We start from the raw sequence: 16,474 nt of genomic DNA, 5'->3' as shown, positions 1-16,474 counted from the left end.
CAGGGTCGATCAGAGGCGCCGATTGTGAGGGTGCGTAGTTGTGACCCTGTGGTTGAGTGTGTGTGTGTCTGGGGTTGCACACATGCAGAAGTGTATGTGTTGCTTACAGGACGGCATAGGTGTGTATGCACCGGTCTAGGTATGCACCCGTGTGCAGGTCCACGGACCTGTACGGGAACGTGCAAGTGCGTGCACAAGCCTGTGTGCAGCTGCATGTGGGGGCAGAGGAGGTATGCGCCACAGTGTGGAGCCGGGCTGAGGTGCGTGAGAGTCAGGGGTTCCTTACCACCTAGCGGAGCTGGGGCTTTGAGCCTGGCACCTGGGCTGGGGGGGGCAGGCCCTGCTAGATGAAGCAAAGACCCATGGCTGAGTTTACACAGGTGGAGGGAGATGAGAATCAGAGCAAAGGCAGCAAATGAACTGTGATGGAGAAGGTGCCAAGCTGCCCACGAGTAGGGTCAGGGGTGCTCCGGTGAAGGGTGCAGGTCTATGAAGTGGCAGGGCCTGCTTCCTGACAGGTGACAGAGCAGGTGGTGAGGGGAGTGGAACTGCTGGTTCAAAGGTCCTGAGGTGAGAATGTGCTTGGCCCGTCTGAGGGACAGGAAGGAAGGTGGGTAGATGGCGTCGAACGTGAGGGGCTGGCAGTAGGACGCCCCTGTAAGAGCTCCGGCTTTTGCTCTGAGTGAGCTGGAAGCCAGCCAGGGTTTGAGCGAGGAGTGCCCTATGTATGAATAGAACGGGGCGGGCTCCTGCGTGCAGCTATCCGGGCGACAGCAGCAGCATGGGCAAGGGCTAGGGGCGGGGGACACACATGCTGTATGATGGACAGTGCCTGGTGACAGAGCGGCGGTAGGGTTCAGGGCACCCCAGGGTCTGACCAGCAGACTAGGAGTGGGGCCATTCTTGGAGAGGGGACGCTGGGAGGAAGTGGCAGGTGTGCCACGGCTCTTGATAAGCTCCGTCATGGCCCCTCATGGGTTTCCCTCACTCACCTACCCACTTGCCTGTGTACCTCAAGGCTGCAGGATGCGATCCCCAAACCCAGAGCCTATTCAGGGACCCCTTGACTAAAAGCTGCTCCACTGCCTGCAGCCTCAAGGCCAGAGACTTGAGCACGCACTCCTCCTATTCCCTTTAAGACCTTCCCTGCCCTGCCCCCACACCCCCGACCCTGGTCCCTGCTCACCGCCTGACAGGCCCAGCCCGTCCTCATGTCTCACTGCCCCCTTCCCCCAGACATGACCCTCTCAAGTCTCCATTCATGTCACAGATGCCAGGTAACAGCCCTGAGCCAGGGGGTGGGGAGTACGGGGCTGCCACCCCTCTGGGGCCTTTCGACTCTCTGGTGCTCTGTACCCTGGATGCCCTCCATGCCAGGCCAAGTCTCTCCCCAGGCATGCCCCAAACGGCCTGGCACAGAGCTTCGGCCATGTACACTCGTGTCCACTACTGTTCCCGCTCATGGCTGAGTCAAGGACCAGGGCGGAGCAGGGCAGAGCCAGGCTGTGTGACACCAGCCCCTTCTGGGCCCTCCCCCCAGAGAAAGAGAGCCCGGAGCCAAGGTCACCAAGGTGTTGCTGCCCAAGCCGGGCTAAGCCAGAGGGTCTCCAGGGAGAGCAGACGGCTTATCAGCTTACAGGGCTGGAGAAGGCCCGGCCTTGGCGGGCGGGGCTTGCTTGTCACCAGGCACCCACTTCCTTAGAGGGAGGTGGAGACAAGAAGCCAAGCCCCTCACTCTGTGGACTCCTCCCTACCCAAGGAAAGCCTTCTCCACGCTGAGTCCCCGACCATCAGAAAGGGGTGAGGCAGGGAGGGGAGTCTGGCTCCACTGAGGAGGCAGGCCCACAGCTATATTGAACGGAGAGAGAGGCACTGTCATGTCTGGCGCCCAAGCAGAGGCCACTCAGATGGCCAGCTGTGGGGTGGGGGTCGGGGGAGCAGGGGTAGAACCCCAGAGGCAGAGGGCAGCCCGGGTTTCAGGGCCAGCAGGCAGGGTGAGACCACATACCCAGGGCGCCAGCGGGCCCCGAGTCTCCCGCACACACGCCCCAGCCTGATGCGCCCTGGAGTGCTCAGCCCCCGTCAGTGTGAGGGTCATCAGTCCGAGGTCCTGGCCTCTCCGCTCCCCACAGCTGCCTGGCCATCGCCCCCCACCCCGGAGGCCAAGCATCAGCCTGCCTGGGCAGGGCTGTGACTCAGCACTACTGGCCCCTGGCCCCACACCCCGCCCCAGCTTGCTCAGACACCTTCCGCTCTGGCAGCGGCCGCTCTCCCACCTGCCAGCTCCACCTTGGCACCCAGCAGCTGCTCTGTGGTGACCTGGAGCGGAAGGAGGTTGGAGGCCCAGCCCGGGTGTCCGTGACCTCAGGCCCTGCCTCACAGAAGGGACTCTGGGCAGAGCAGGGAAGGTCCTGCCCCAAGTCCCAGTAGGCCCATGTCTCGGGGTCTGCAGGCACGGGCAGGAGGAGAGGCATGTTGGGGTCCACACACCTCTGCTGCTGGCCTTGGGTTGGCCTCGGCTGGCAGGTCAGAAGGGGTTCCCATGGCCTCCTGGGGCCAAACCCACCCATGTCATTTCCATCTTCTTTTAGAGAGTGGGCCCCCCCCACCCCGCCCTCCGGAACCGCTGTCCCTGCGTCAGCTCCCACTGTGGCTCTATTTTAGAAACATAAGGTCCGGAAAAGCCTCTGCCTGCACGGTCACTGATTATCGGTTTTCCTCCCCTCTTAGTAAGGAAGCGTTTCCCACTGCCCTTTCATGCCTGGCGTCCTGGAATCTGGTGTTCTATTTTCCAGTCGACATTTGTGCTCCCTCTTTCCTGCCTGAGTGTCGTGCGTCAGGTTCCTTGTCTGCACCTCTCTTTAGGTCTTCCCAGAGCCCAACCTGGACCTACAGGGGTCTTCCTGGTGGCTCCTGTGTGATCTCGGATAAGCCGATGTCCTTCCCCGACCGGTTCTTCTGCTGGTTCAGACTTCCCTTCCTTTTCAGCTCCTCGCCTCTTCCCAGTCTGAACACAGCAAGGCCCCAGCTAGTCCATCTGCCTTTCCAGCACCGCTGGACCCACCCGCCAGCACCCTACAGTGTCACTGGCCCCGTCCATACACGTCACCCTAATGGTCTGGTTGGCAGCGCCCCACAGAATCTTCCTGGCGCCGTTTCTTTGTGTCCTTGGACCACCAGGGACAGCTGCGGGCTGGGCCTGGGGAGGGTCTGTCCCAGGGAAGCTGGGTATAGTGGAGTCAGGGCCAGAGCTTGGCTTCACTTTCCAAGTCCACACTGTGCTTCCTCGGGCTGTTGGGGCCACCAGGAGGAGAAGGTGCCCCACAGCCAAGGTGGGGGACACAGTCGGCACCTCTGTCACGCATGGGTCAGCCCGCCCGGGTGCCTGCCTGTCCTCACACACACGTGTCCTGTTGAGCTGGCCTCACCACGTAGCCGGGAGATGGGCATGACCATCTGAGGGAGGAGCTAGGGTCTGAGGAGCAGGGGAACTGAGCCTGCAGAGCTCAGCTTGCACAGGACCCTCTGACTCCTGTCCCCGCAGCAGCCTGCCCACCTGCTGTGACTTCCTCAACATTTCCCTTTAAATTGACTTGCACTTTATTATTTTTTTAATGTTTTTTTATTACATTATGTTAGTCACCATACAGTACAAAATGGATGTACTTTAAAAAGAACTTCATATTCCTACTTAAACGGAAAACTGGAGTCACCATAGGCAGAAGTAACCTAAGCTATGAGCTGGTGTCGCTGCTGCTCTTGGGGACGCACCTGCGGAAGGGCCGGAGGAGGGCTCACTGTTTGTTAACCGGGATTAGCGCACTGGACGGTGTGAGAGTCACACTGGCACCAAACGGAGATTTTCTCCTTGAAGGAAAGGGATTGAGAGAGAAATGAAAAAGGATTACCCCCCTCACGGGGAGGCTGGGTGTTGCTTACAGCTGTGGCCTCAGGCCACCTTGTATGATCTGAGGATAAGGAAACCCGAGCCCGGGGTCCTCTAGCTGGGACCCTTGGGGCGGAGGCAGTGGGGCTGGAGTGTTAGCCCTGCATCCCTGTCCTGACTCAGAGGCTGTCTGTCATCTCAGAAAAAGGCGCCATCCCAACCTGTCGCCTCCTCTTCTGCTCAGTTGCATTTGTCTGTTCATCAGGGCACCCTCTGTCGCTTCTCCTGTCACTAAATGACCTAGAACGAGGCTCAGTGGGCATCTGCACCCAGGCCTGAGGCCCTCTACCCTCAGATCCAAATGGTCAATCAATCAACCACTGGGCCCCAAAGGAGCATCACTGTGCCCTCTGGAAATCAAGCCTGGGGTGTGGAGGCTCTGCTCTGGACTTGGGGATGGGGTGGGGGAGGGGTGGAATAAGCCGAGTCTGCATTGAGGAGCTCGGGTTCTGGATGGGGAGGCTGTGAGCATGTAAGTCTGTGAGGCCATTTCTGAGAAAAGGACAGCACTGTGGAGGAGAGGGTGCAGAGGCATGTGGCAGGAAGGTCCAGGGAGGTGACACTGGATAAGACACAATTATAAGAAGCTGCTGTCATGCGAGGGTGGGAGGGGGTCAGAGCAGGAGGCAGGCAGGGTGGGGACATCTGAGGGGGACACTGCCCCAAGTGCTTGGCTGGGCAGCAGAAGACCCTGCCCAGCGTAGGCCCAGCTCAGAGCAGGCCCAGCCAAGCCACATCCTTCCCATGATTCCCTGGCGAGTGGCTAGCGACGGCTGCCATGGCGGGGACCAACCCCCCAGGGGCCCGAAGGCAGGAACTGTCCCCGTTGAGACCCTATTTCTCCCACGGAAGTGCCTTTGGTGGGGAGTGCGTCAACCCACACCCAGGACCTACGGGCAGTCTGCCGCCCCCCGTGTGGGATGCTGGACGTGTGAGTTCACCCGAAAGGCTGGCAAAGCAAGGCCAGGGAGTGAGGCTGAATGCGCCACGTCTCCCTCACACGTTAGAGCTCGTGGGCCTGACCGACATCACGTATGGCAGAATCTGGGTTGGCCCATTCCAAGTGCTTGCGTGGTTTCTGACACAACAACACATACTTCTGGACTAAAAAGCCGTATCTTCTTGAGGAGATAAAAGCCCCTGCTTGCCTTGATGCCAGTAACACCGGATGGGGGCAGGGACAGCCACCCTCTTAGGAGCTGCCCTTTGGGGAAAGCCGGCTTCCACATCCCACCTCTTTCTTCCTGTGACCCCTGCCACAAGCCAGGTCCTTGCCTCCCTGGCTGTGTCTCCTGTTCCCCACGCCACAGTGTCCTGCCCCAGCCCACCCCACTGAAAACATCCCCCTGCGAGGCGAGGCAAGAGCCTCCCTCCCTGTGACGACTCCCTGACCGCTGCAGCCCCCGGCAGCCCCCTCAGAGCCTGAAGGACTCAGTGGTGACTCGCCCCCTGGCCCTGTGTGATCTGCAGCTAAGTGTCGTGTGCCACTAGCTCAACACTGGACTGGACTGGACTTCACCCGGGGAGAGTCCGGCAGGGATGCCCAGCACTGGCCCTTCCTCACTTGGCCTCTGGGTCGCTGGCTGCCCAGCAGGTGCCTGCCGTGAGCACACCCACCATGCCCTCGGGTTGGTCTGGCCTCCTGCTCGAGGCCCACCTTACCCACCCTCTCCCTCTCCATTGCCAGCTCTGTAAAGATGTGCAGAACAGATGGATGGGTAGATGGACGAACACCAAAAATTACTGGTTCACAGCTCTAAAGCTTCCCAGAGCTCCCTTCTGAGTGTGTTACCTCACATGACCTTGCCTGGGGGCCTGCGTGGAGGGACTACTGCTGTCCACTCTGGGCCCCTAGGATCCCTCTGCCTGTGCCCACCCTCCCCCAAATGCCCCAGGGCATCTTACACCCCACCCCAAGCTGAAGGCAAGATCCTCCTGCGCCCTCCTGCCTCCCCCTCCTGCCACCCCGGGGCAATTCAGCCTGCCCCTTCCTGCCCCAGCCAGCTTGGGCCCCACCCCAAACCCTATCCCAATAGTTTCTCATCCTGCCAAAAATAAGACAGGAGCTGGGGGAGGGTGTGGGGGGAGACAGTGTATCTCTGCACCCTGACCCTCCTGCCCTGTGTACTGGCATCTCCTGGGCCCCCTCAGGCTGAGAAACCCCACGCGTCCCTGTAAATTGCTCCTGGCCTCTCCCCTGGAGTCGTCCTGAGGAAGGGGCTTCCAGGTTGGCCTTTCCAGGAGGGAGCTCTCCAGTGTGGTCAAGCATCCCCTTCCCCAGCCCTTATCTATCACAGACCCATGCTTTACAACCTTTCCAAGTAGAGGGACCTACCCCTCCCTGTTCTAATGTTAAAACAACAACAACAAACCAACCCTGTTGATTCTACCATTATTACAGGTATATTTTTAAGATCTGTTAATGACCAAAAGTTGCCACCAAAGTTGGGACTGCTGGCTGGCTGGCATACTGAAACATGCCTTAAAGCAGGGAGTCATAAGAAATGATAATATGAACTTTCAACATTTTAACTTAAAACAGATAATCATACACTCCTTCACCAGTCTTGGGGGCGGGCCATCTTTTCTCAGAGCACAGGCTCACTTACTGGAGCTGCTGTCACTGTTCCTTCCCAACCATAGCACACTGCGTGTGACATCCAGTTGACTTTCTCCATGCAGCGTGCGGTGGCAAAGTAACCGGGACCCGAATCCTAGCTTGTCATGGCTCTGTCCCCAGGCTTACCATTGTCTTGCCCACACCAAACCCAACCACAGATTTACTGAGGCTTTCCAAAGCATCCACTGAGTTTCCGCAGAAGTCCTCCTTACATTCATATTTCATCAGTTTATACGGTAGTCAAGGGCGCAGTCACAGTGACAAGCAGGGCTGGCACACACAGGTTTGGGCCAGACACCACTGACTCCAAGGCGTGGGAGCCAAAGTGCAGGGCACACTCCCCTGTGAGAACAGAGCACGCCCATTCATCCAGTGAGTGTTGGTGACAGGGGTGAGAGGGTTTCTGAGCACCAAGCTTTCTATAAGGTTTGTAAATGACTCTGCATTTCATTTATCACAATGGTTTCTTTGAAAAAATGGGAGCATGTGCACACGCGAGACACTTCAGAGCTGGGGAAACACGGTTCTCTGCAGCCACCCCACAGCCACCAGGGCCCCGGCCACTGGGTTAGCTTATCCATGTCCCCCCAGCCGGCCCGACTCGCCTGGCACCGGCAGACCCACAGCAGGGCTCTCCTTAAAAGCAGCCCCTCTTTCTTGGCCCTTCCTAGCTCCCTGCTTATTTCAGAGCCAGAGTCCGGGGGGATGGGTGAAGGACCGAGGTTGGGTGCGGAGTGTCCCCAGCTGCAGAGAGGCCCTGACAAGTGGCTCTGCCCCAGCTGGGCAGCCTCTTGGCCTCAGGGTACTGCTGAAGATGAGCAGGGAGGCCCCTCCCTGCGGCCCCATACTGTCCTGTGGCTCTGGACGCCCGCAGCCGCGGGTCCAGCCTTCTGGCCCACAGCGTGAAGGCTGACCCGACGAGATGTGATAGCATGGCCTGAGGAGCACTGACTCAGGAGGAAATCAGGCCAGAGGTTTCTCTGAGCCAGGAGTAAATAAATAAATAAAAACGGAAAGGTTCCACAGACAAGGGGCACGGAGGCCCAGACGCGCAGGGAAGACATGTGGCCTTTACTTAAAGCCGACTGGAAGGGGTTGCTGCCTGGGGTGGAGCCTGGCTCCCTGTTTCTGTAGCGAAGCTAACTGCTGACTTTTAGTCAGGCCCAGAAGTACCTGGGTGGAGACTCTGATTTAACCTCACTGGGTCTCTTGCCCTGCAATTTCTGGCCTCTGAGTGTGGTGGCCCAAGATCCCATCCCCTACCCTGGCCAGACCCTCTTTGCGGATGACTCTCAGGGCCAGGCAAGTGCTCGGCTCCTTCCTGAGCCCTTGCTTCCTCCCTGCAGCGCCTTTCTTGTCTTTCCCACCCGGAAGGTGAGCACCACCTCCCCTCTGTTCCCTTTTTCACCTTGCCCTTCCCCACCCTCCTGAACTCTGCGTGCCGTGAATCTGAGGCCCCTGCCCTCCTGTCTGTGCCGGGCCACCCTTAGGAGTCTCCAAGCTGGCAGCAGCGTCTGACCTGTTGATGGGGTTCTCGAGAAGCAGAGCCTGAGATGGGGATTCTTGGGCACGTGACTGGTAGAGGGAGCAAGTTCAGGAGAGAGGGAGGCAGGACGGGGTTGGGGAGGGAACCGGGCAGAGATGTGGTTTCAGATGCCTTTTTGCTGTGGCCTGATCCACGGGCGCTGTGGAGCCTGAATGAAATCAAGGCTGTCCCACCTCGAGGGATAGGACAGGGCCTCCCAGGGCCCAAGGCAGTTCTCCAGCAAGCAGTGCAGCTGGGAGCAGGTAATACTGACATGGTGGGGGACAGTGTGCCAGCAGGAAAGAGGATCTGGGGGCACCTGCGGCGTCTACTGCATGTTCGCCTTCCCTCTGCCCACCCCCCTTCCTTTCTGACAGAACCCAGGGCCTCAGGTCAGGGCTGGGTCTAGCTGGCCTCAGGGGAGCCCTGTGTCTGCAGTCCAGCGACCAGCCCCCAGCCTCTCAATGGGACGGCTACAGTGACCTCTCAGGCAACCTTCTTCTCTCCCAGCCCCCGTACTCTGCTCCCCCAGCAGCCAGGGGATCCTTGTCAAATTATAAGGCAGAGCACCTTTCCTATGCTCAGAACCTTCCCCCGGCCGACCATCTCAGTTCTGAGCCAGAGTCTGGGGCCCCAGGGGGCTGTGCCCCTCCCCTCCCCTCCCCTGCTGTGCTCCCTCCACTCTCCACCCCTGCTGCATTGCCTCCTGCGGTCTCTCAAGTGTCATCCCACTCTCAACTCAGGGCCTCTGCACAGCCTGTTCCCTCCACCCGGAATACTCTTTGTCCAGCAAGCCAATCCATCCTTTCCCCAAATGGCTCAGAGGTCCCCTCCTCGAGAGGCCACCCTGCCCATCCTATTTATGACTCGCCAAATGTCTCACAACACTGTGTTTTCTAACATGGTGGGTGCGTAACTCCCTTATCACGTTTACTGCCCCCCACCGTGCTTACAGAACACCAGCTTCACAGGGCAGGGGCTGTTGGTGTGTCACCAATGTGTCCCACAGGCCCAGAAGTACCTGACAGGAAGCAGGTGCTGCTAAACCCGCCTCAGCCCTTTGTACTGAATGAGGGAGGGGCCAGCTCCTCACAGGGAGGGGACAGCCCGCTTCGGGGAAAACTTCCGGGAAGTCTTCTAGAAAGGCCCTTGGCCTTCCCCCAGATGGACACCGTAGATGTGTGGCCTTGGCCAACTCTGATATTGCTCTGCCTCTGAGCCCTCGGCCCAGGATGTCCCTTCATCTGATAAGTCCATCGGCACCGGGCTTCTGTTGCTGCCGCTGAAAGCGTGCCCCCATCCCAACTCTAGCCCAGCCTCAAGGCCCTGAGGTTCGCTCACAAGCCCTGGGCCTCACCCTCGGCCTCCCCACCCAGCCCCAGCCTCGCTGTGCCAGTGACAAGATAGAGCCCGGGGCTGCAGCTCACCCTCTGCCCTAGTCCTCGGCAGCCACAGCGGCCATACCCTCCGCACTCCCTCCACACCGGTCCTCCAGTCCTCGCCTGCCCCAGGAGAGCCCCAGAACAGCCGGCAAGACAGGACTAACGCACCCAAGGACCCAGGCCACACAGGCGCTGAGCCCTGTTGAGGAGCTCAAGGAGCTGGGGCAGGGATGATGGGTGCAGTGCGGCTCTGGGGCTTCCCAGAGGAGGCGCGTAGTGTTGGGACACCAGACAGCCCTGTCTGTGCTTCCGCGCCCTCCTCCCTGCCGTGAGGTGGGGCAGGGCTGGGGATGTGCATGCGTACGTGCGTGCTGTTATCATAGAGGAAATCGATGCCTGGCACTGGCCCAGTGTTTAAGGGAAATGAATAGATTTTGGCCGAGGACAAAGACAGTTTGATTAATCAAAAATTGGATAATGGAAGCAACACTCTAATTATTTTTCTTCCCAGCATTTTATCGTGAAATATGTTTGCACAGCATATCAGAGGTAACGGAGTGGGTGAGGGAGGGTGACCACGCTGGAGGAAAGCCTAGCTTGGAGACAGGGCCACTGCACCTCACATGTGCTGATGGGGGCAGGCTGGCGGACTGGCCGGCTGGGGTCCTGCTGGTTACTCCACGGTGCCACAGGAAGCGAGAGGGGACACGCGGTGCAGGCCAGAGGCCACACACAGCTGGGGGATCTTGGGTCACAGAAGATGGGGTGGGTAGGGAGGCTTGCTGCCATGGAGGCCAGGGGGGTGTGGAGGTGGGGCACTGCTACTCAGGTCATCAGGACCTGATGGAGCCAGGGTGAAGGATATGGGTGTCAAGTTCTCCAACCCTTGGTCAAGAAGGGTCTTCAGAAGTCCCTCTGGGCAGTTTGGAGCAATTTCCCATGTTCGCCCTCGCAAAGCCTGGTGAGCCGCCCCACGGCCGAGGTGAGACAGGCCACTGGGCCCCACGGGATGGTCCCATAGTCCTCCCTTGTCACTCTCTCCCTCTCACTGCCACAACACCATTTCTTTGGCCACCTGGGGTCCTAATTCCAGGCAGCCTTCTGGGAGCGCAGCACGAGGCTCATTCAATTGCTCATTCATTGACTCGGGGAGCAGAAAGAAGCTGCCATGGGAAGAGGGGCACAGCGACCTGAGCTGCCGGTTAGACTCAGAATGCTGGCTGAGGGAGCACTGAAGAGGAGGCCAGTCCTCACCTAATCGGTGGGCCAGAGTCGGTGTCTGGAAGGGGCACATAAGAAGAGACGAAGATTGAGCTGCAGCTTCTAGGCGAGAGTGAGGGCGTGGCGGATGGGGTGGGCCAGTCCCCAGCGAACATATCTAAGCCCACCCCTGGTAACCACGGTAGGCGGCACTCATCAACCCTGACCACTTTCCCTCTGAGCCATAACTACAGCCTCAGGATCCTTCTCAACGCCGTGTGCTTTGGGCAGCCGCTCACTGGTATAAGAAATGAGAACTACCTGTACCCCTGACCGAGGCCAATTTAAAAGTGAGGACACCGAGGCCCAGTGAGGGCAGAGAATTTACCAGCATCAGCATTATGAGCAGAGCCGGGACTGGAACCCAGGCCTCCCGATTTCCCATCCAGTACTTTTCCCTCTGCACCCAGCTGCTCTGCTGGGCTAATCTTGGGGGCACAGGGGTTATCTGGAAAGGCCACTCAGCCACCACATGGTCATTGCAGACACCATGTTCCTTTCCTACCGCCAGGATCTCATCTTGCTCTCTTAGTACAGTTTTCCATGGACAGGCCTCGTGTCATGACCATGTGAAACCCTCATGTCTGACCAAGGCCCACCCATCGCTGCAGGGCCAGGTGTCAGCCTGAGGCCTCCGGCTTCCAGTGGCAGGGACCTGTGCCTGCGATGGCAGTGTGAGAAGCTAGGCAGCCACTTGCCTTGGCTTGGGAGTGAGCCACCGCTGGGCCTCCCTGGCGCCCAGCCAGCGGTGTCCACCTGTAGGTGGTTTGTGTTTGTCCACCAAACCTAAAGCCCAAAGACACACCTTTGGGAACCCAAAAGCACAGCCTCTCGGGAGCAGAGGGTTGAGCTAGAGCAGTGGTTCTGCAGTGTGAGGGCTACAGCCACTAGGAAGCCCAGCCCTCTGCATGAAAGTGGCTCAGAAGGTCGTGTTATTCATTGCCCCCTCCAACAGTGATTTGCGGAGACCCTACTGTGGCCAGGCCAGGCTCTGGGGACTGGACTGACGGTGGCAAACGGCAGACAAAGGTCTTGACCTTACAGAGCTTACATTCAGATCCAGGAGAGATGGTAAACAAACACAAATAACTAGAACAGGTGGTAAGTTACACTGAGATGAGCGCTAAGGGGAAAACTAGAGGCAATCGCCCACTTGGGACGGCCACACCGTCTCCCCACGTCTCTGTCTCCTCAACTGTGAAGACCAAACTGAGGTAAAATTCAGCCCCTCCTTGGAGGAAGCGGTAGTGGAGGGATAAAGTGAGCCTCTGCCCCCAGAAGGCACCTGGCTGCTATAATCCAGAGCAGATCCTGCCGCCGCCCCAGTGAGTGCCTGTGTCTGGCTCTGGGGGAAGTGTGCACACCCGAGCCTCCTGTCCTCTGCTCCAACATGGCAACATTTACCTCCATGACTCACAGGGGCACAGGGCCTTGCTGAGGGTGTCAGGGCTCAGGTCCCGGAACCCTGTCCGCAACAGCCTCGATCCCAGGAGTTGGGAGGGTTGTTCAGTGGGGGCAGGGTCTCTTTCTGAAAGCTTTGTTCTGACCACTGCCCGCACAGCCTGGAGAGGCACAGCCAGTTTCTGGGTAGAGGCTGCTGGAAGGAACGCGGGGCTTGACACTGTAAGGCCTCTCCCTGCACCGTGGTTTTTAAGTCTCGCTTCTTAGCACTTTTTGATGGATTCTCCAGGGATGTCTCTAAGAGAGAGTTATACCTTAATTTAGAAGCAAATAACTCAAAACTCTGTGATGTAGCAGGTTCCTTTGGAAAAGAGATGAACTCAAGGAAGCCGTTGTTGTGTGAAGCCACCTGCCACGCTCACCTGGGGCATGCCAATGACTGCCCAGCCCTCGGCCCTCAAGTTGTGCCTCCTGCCCAAGGCCACTGGGGGTCAAGGGACAGAGGGGGAGGAAGTGACACTCACAGGGGGCCAGGGTGAGGCTCACAGGCTGGCTCTGACTGACCCCAGTGGCCCCAAGTGCCAAACACAGCCCACCTGACCAAGGAATGGAAGTGAAGGGGAGCCTTGGTGGCGGGCCCATGGCACTGCCCTCCCAGTGCCACAAGCAGGCTTCATGGGCAGTCCAACAGGGCCCCAGGCCTGGTTTAACGCTCTGCTGTCTTGAAAGGTTTAAAAACTTAACAAGGGCCCCACAAATTATGTAGCTGGACCTACCCATTTGCTTAGTCTGTGCACCCATGCGTACCTCGATGTTTGCCTCTGGAGACCCGGCCTCTCGGGAACACCCTCTTCTGCAGTGCCACCCCCACCCCCGGTCCCCCGCCATGTTAGCATCGTGATTGTGGTCCCACCTCACTTGCTCATCCATCCTTCTCAATCTCTCCTTTCTGGAAGCTCCTCCTCAGCTCTGGAAGCTCTGAGGGTTGAGGGTCCCGAGGCCTGACCCAGCCCCTCTGGACCCACCTACCCCTGATCCCCAAGTGACCTTGGCCAGTCCCTGGCTTCCCACACACCTGGTGCCAAGGACTCCAGGTTTCTACCTCCAGCCTCACTCTCCCCTCTGACCGCCACATAAGGGCCATGTCTACCAGGGTCTAAGCAACTCCCGCCTCTCATGAAGGAGTCCGCGTCTTCCTTCTCTGCCAATGCCACCACTGTCCCTCCAGAACTGTCCTTGCCTCTTCTCCATCAGCAGGTCCTCTTTAAAATAAATCCCCAACCAACCACTCCTCATGACCCCTACTGTTCCCACTGCCCTGGGTCAGCAGCCTCCTCCCCTCAGTTGCTGTAATGGTCCCTCACGGCCCTCTGGTCTTGCCCCCATGCCCATCAGCCACACGGGTCTTTTAATAGTGGAATTAGTTCGAGTCTCCCCTCTGCTCCAAATCTTCCCAGGGCTTCGTGCCTCACCAGGGACTGCAGAGTCCTACCTTACCCACTCCGTAAACCACCCCACCCTTTGGGGCTCTGGCTATCTGGCATTCTGGTGAGGACCCCAGCAGCTTCAGTGCCTTTGCACCTGCCACCCTCCCCCAGGTGCTCTTCCTCATCGCTCACAACTCACCCATCGCTCTCCGTGGCACTGTGCTGATGGCCCCTCCACACAGAGCGGCCCCTCACCCTCCCTCTCTGCACTCTCTTCTTTAGTTCTCTTCACAGCACCTACCTTACCTGGCAGTCAGTCACACAGGTGTTGTGCCAGCCCCCCTGGGTCTGCTGGGAGCACCGTGAAGGCAGACACTGCGTCTGTCCTGCTCCTTGCTGCACCCCTGTGCCTGACACAGCACCTAGCACCGCAGGTTCCGGTAAATATTAGTCAGGGGAATGAATGAACGTGCGAACCATTTCTGTCTCCTCGGGCTCTGTGCGGACGGCTGACATCCCCTGTGTGCTCCAGGAGCCATCAGACAGTCCCTGTGGTTAGTACCTGTCAGTTCACTCCTGTGAAGCGTCTCTCCTGCCAGTGTGGACATGTGTAAAGGGGCCAAACGCATAGGGAGGACCCATGCAGGGATGGGGCAGGGAACTCTTGGCTCTGTTTTATGAATGAAGACAAAGACACTCAGTCAGGACGGAGCTGGGCTGGGGGTGACCCGGGTCTTTGGAGGCCTGACCTGGGCCTGACCCGGGTCTTTGGAGGCCTCGACTGGAGCCCCCCCCCACCCCCACCCCGCCGCCTGGGAGAGTCTGGGCCTTCCCATGTCATTCCCTGGTCTGCCTAAGCTGTGTCAGGCCACACGCTGGGGCTGACCCCCAGCATCTGCCCTGATGCCTCTATCCATTTCCTTTTGCCGTCTTCCCTGCCAACCACAGTGCCTGCTGGCCTGCTCCTGGAGGCTGTTACCCCAAGTTTCCTTCCTGGGGTTGTGGGAGAGCAGTGTGCTAATCTACCTCTTCCAGAGCTCCTGCAAGCCCAGCCATGGTCAGCAGCAGCGAGAACGCCCTAGAGCCACACGGCATTTTAGGTCTTCTGAGGGCTAGCAAAGGACAGGCTGCCTCATCCTCACGTCCAGGGAAGGAAGGCGCGCACACACTGTCATCACATGTGTGTGCACATGAGAAAAACCACACAGCTAGGCTGAGGCTGCGAGGCCACACCCTGAGTGTCAGGCCAGCCTTCCTACCATGCGGTTCTCCATCCCACTAGCCTCCTACAGGGGCTCTGGGCAGCCTTGCCAAGCCTACCTGGTAACCCAGAAGTTCCTGGAATCACCCTAGAAGCTCCTGAGATCTGGACCAAGGAGTTCCTGAGACTCAGGAAACAGAAGAGCTGAGAAGTTGGGGGCAGAGGGAGGGATCCACTCCGTGTCCCAAATCTAGAGTCCCACAGCAGGCCCCCAGAATGTGGCCTGGTGAAAGGCACAAGAGTGAGGCGGCTCCATCCCTCTGGGCATAGTCTGTGCCCCCACGTGGGCAGACAGGCCCTGGTCTCACTGCAGCAACATGGGCCTTGGCCAAAAGCGGCAAGTGCGTGTTTGGCGGTTGGGGGGGGGTGTGAAGAGTGAAAACATCCCTGGGAGTGAGCAAGCAAGCAGATCTAGGGCAGAAAGTGACACCGGCCTTCCGAGGGGGAGGGACTACGTCTTATTCACCTCCTGTCACAAAAAAATCAACGTCTGTTAGAGGAACACAGAAGAGTTTTAAATCAAATGCCAGGGTCTTGTCCTTGGAGCACGAGGAATGCTGAAGGCACACCACTTCATCTGAGCACCCATGAGATCAGCCCCTAAATGGAGGCTCCCAAACCTCCTTGATTACTGTTCACAAACGTCCACACCCCAAAGGGGCAGAGTCACCAGCTAAGTATCATTCTCCATCCCGGCTAGGAAGGGGGCCAGGCTGTTGGTTACCCAGTACCCTGGCCTTGCCCATGAGACAAGGTGCTTGGAAGGGGAGTCCTAGGCCACAAGGAGCCCCCTGGAATCTTTCAAGCTCTTCCCCAGACCCACCCCAGCTCCTAGGTCACAGAGCTGCTCCCTTCTACAGATGAAGAACCTGTGGTCTCCCTCGAATAGTCACAGCTAACAAGCAATGGGGAGCTCTGTGTCCCCGGCTCCTTCAGCCCATGCGTCCCCCATCCACCCTTCCCGCCACACCACCCATGCTTTCCCAAGCACATCCTATGCTCCTGCCAGACCCAACTGCCTGAGTGCCCTCTCTGCACTTCGGTCCATTTTCTCCTCTCTGCCCGCAATGCCCACCCCAGTTGTGCTCACATCCTTCAAGCTCTAGTTCAAACGTCACTTTGCCCACAAGCCCATCTCACCCGGCCCAAGTCATCTCTGAGGTCCCTCCAGAGGCCCTGGCACCCACACTCAGGGTTGGGTTATCTGAGCAGAGACGTTTCTCCCCTGTGGGGTGGTGAGTCAGTCCCAGGAGGGCAGGCCCAGTCCACTCCCACCTCAGCGCCAGGCTCTGGGGGAGCAAATGCTCAGTAAATATTTGTTTAATTGAATTTGGCCAAGGAGCCTCCTCCAGACAGAACCCAAGGCAGCAGGACTCAGTCCCCAGGGCAGGGAAATCACTTGGGCAGAAGGGAGCCCATCAGGGGCTGGGCTGCCTCACCAAAACAGGCAGACCTCGCCTACCAGGCGGGTCCTTCCATCCTGAGACAGTGACTCCAGGGAACCCTGGTCTCGGCACTGCCTTCCCATCCTCTCCTCTCTTGTGACAGAGAACCCCAATTCTCCGGCCTAGGTGGATTCCTGCCATCATCACCCAGACAGGCTCAGCACTGCCCTGCAGGCAAAGCCCACTTGGATCTCCCGCAGGATACGG

The 16,474-nt window shown here is 58.7% G+C and overlaps 2 protein-coding genes across 3 annotated transcripts in view; one reads left to right on the top strand and one right to left on the bottom strand.

The window, feature by feature from the left end:
• Positions 1 to 16,474, top strand: part of RSPH14 (radial spoke head 14 homolog) — a 73,979-nt gene that overhangs the window by 46,308 nt on the left and 11,197 nt on the right. The gene's annotated exons all lie outside the window — the stretch shown is intronic.
• The window catches only part of GNAZ (G protein subunit alpha z), a 50,792-nt gene that overhangs the window by 33,462 nt on the left and 856 nt on the right, over positions 1 to 16,474 (bottom strand). The gene's annotated exons all lie outside the window — the stretch shown is intronic.

The sequence above is a fragment of the Ursus maritimus genome, unplaced genomic scaffold, assembly GCF_017311325.1.
Source record: "Ursus maritimus isolate PB19 unplaced genomic scaffold, ASM1731132v1 scaffold_33, whole genome shotgun sequence".
Classification (NCBI taxonomy): Eukaryota; Metazoa; Chordata; class Mammalia; order Carnivora; family Ursidae; genus Ursus; species Ursus maritimus.
The sequence above is the reverse complement of the archived record's forward strand: the minus strand, read 5'-3'. Positions and strand labels throughout refer to the sequence as shown.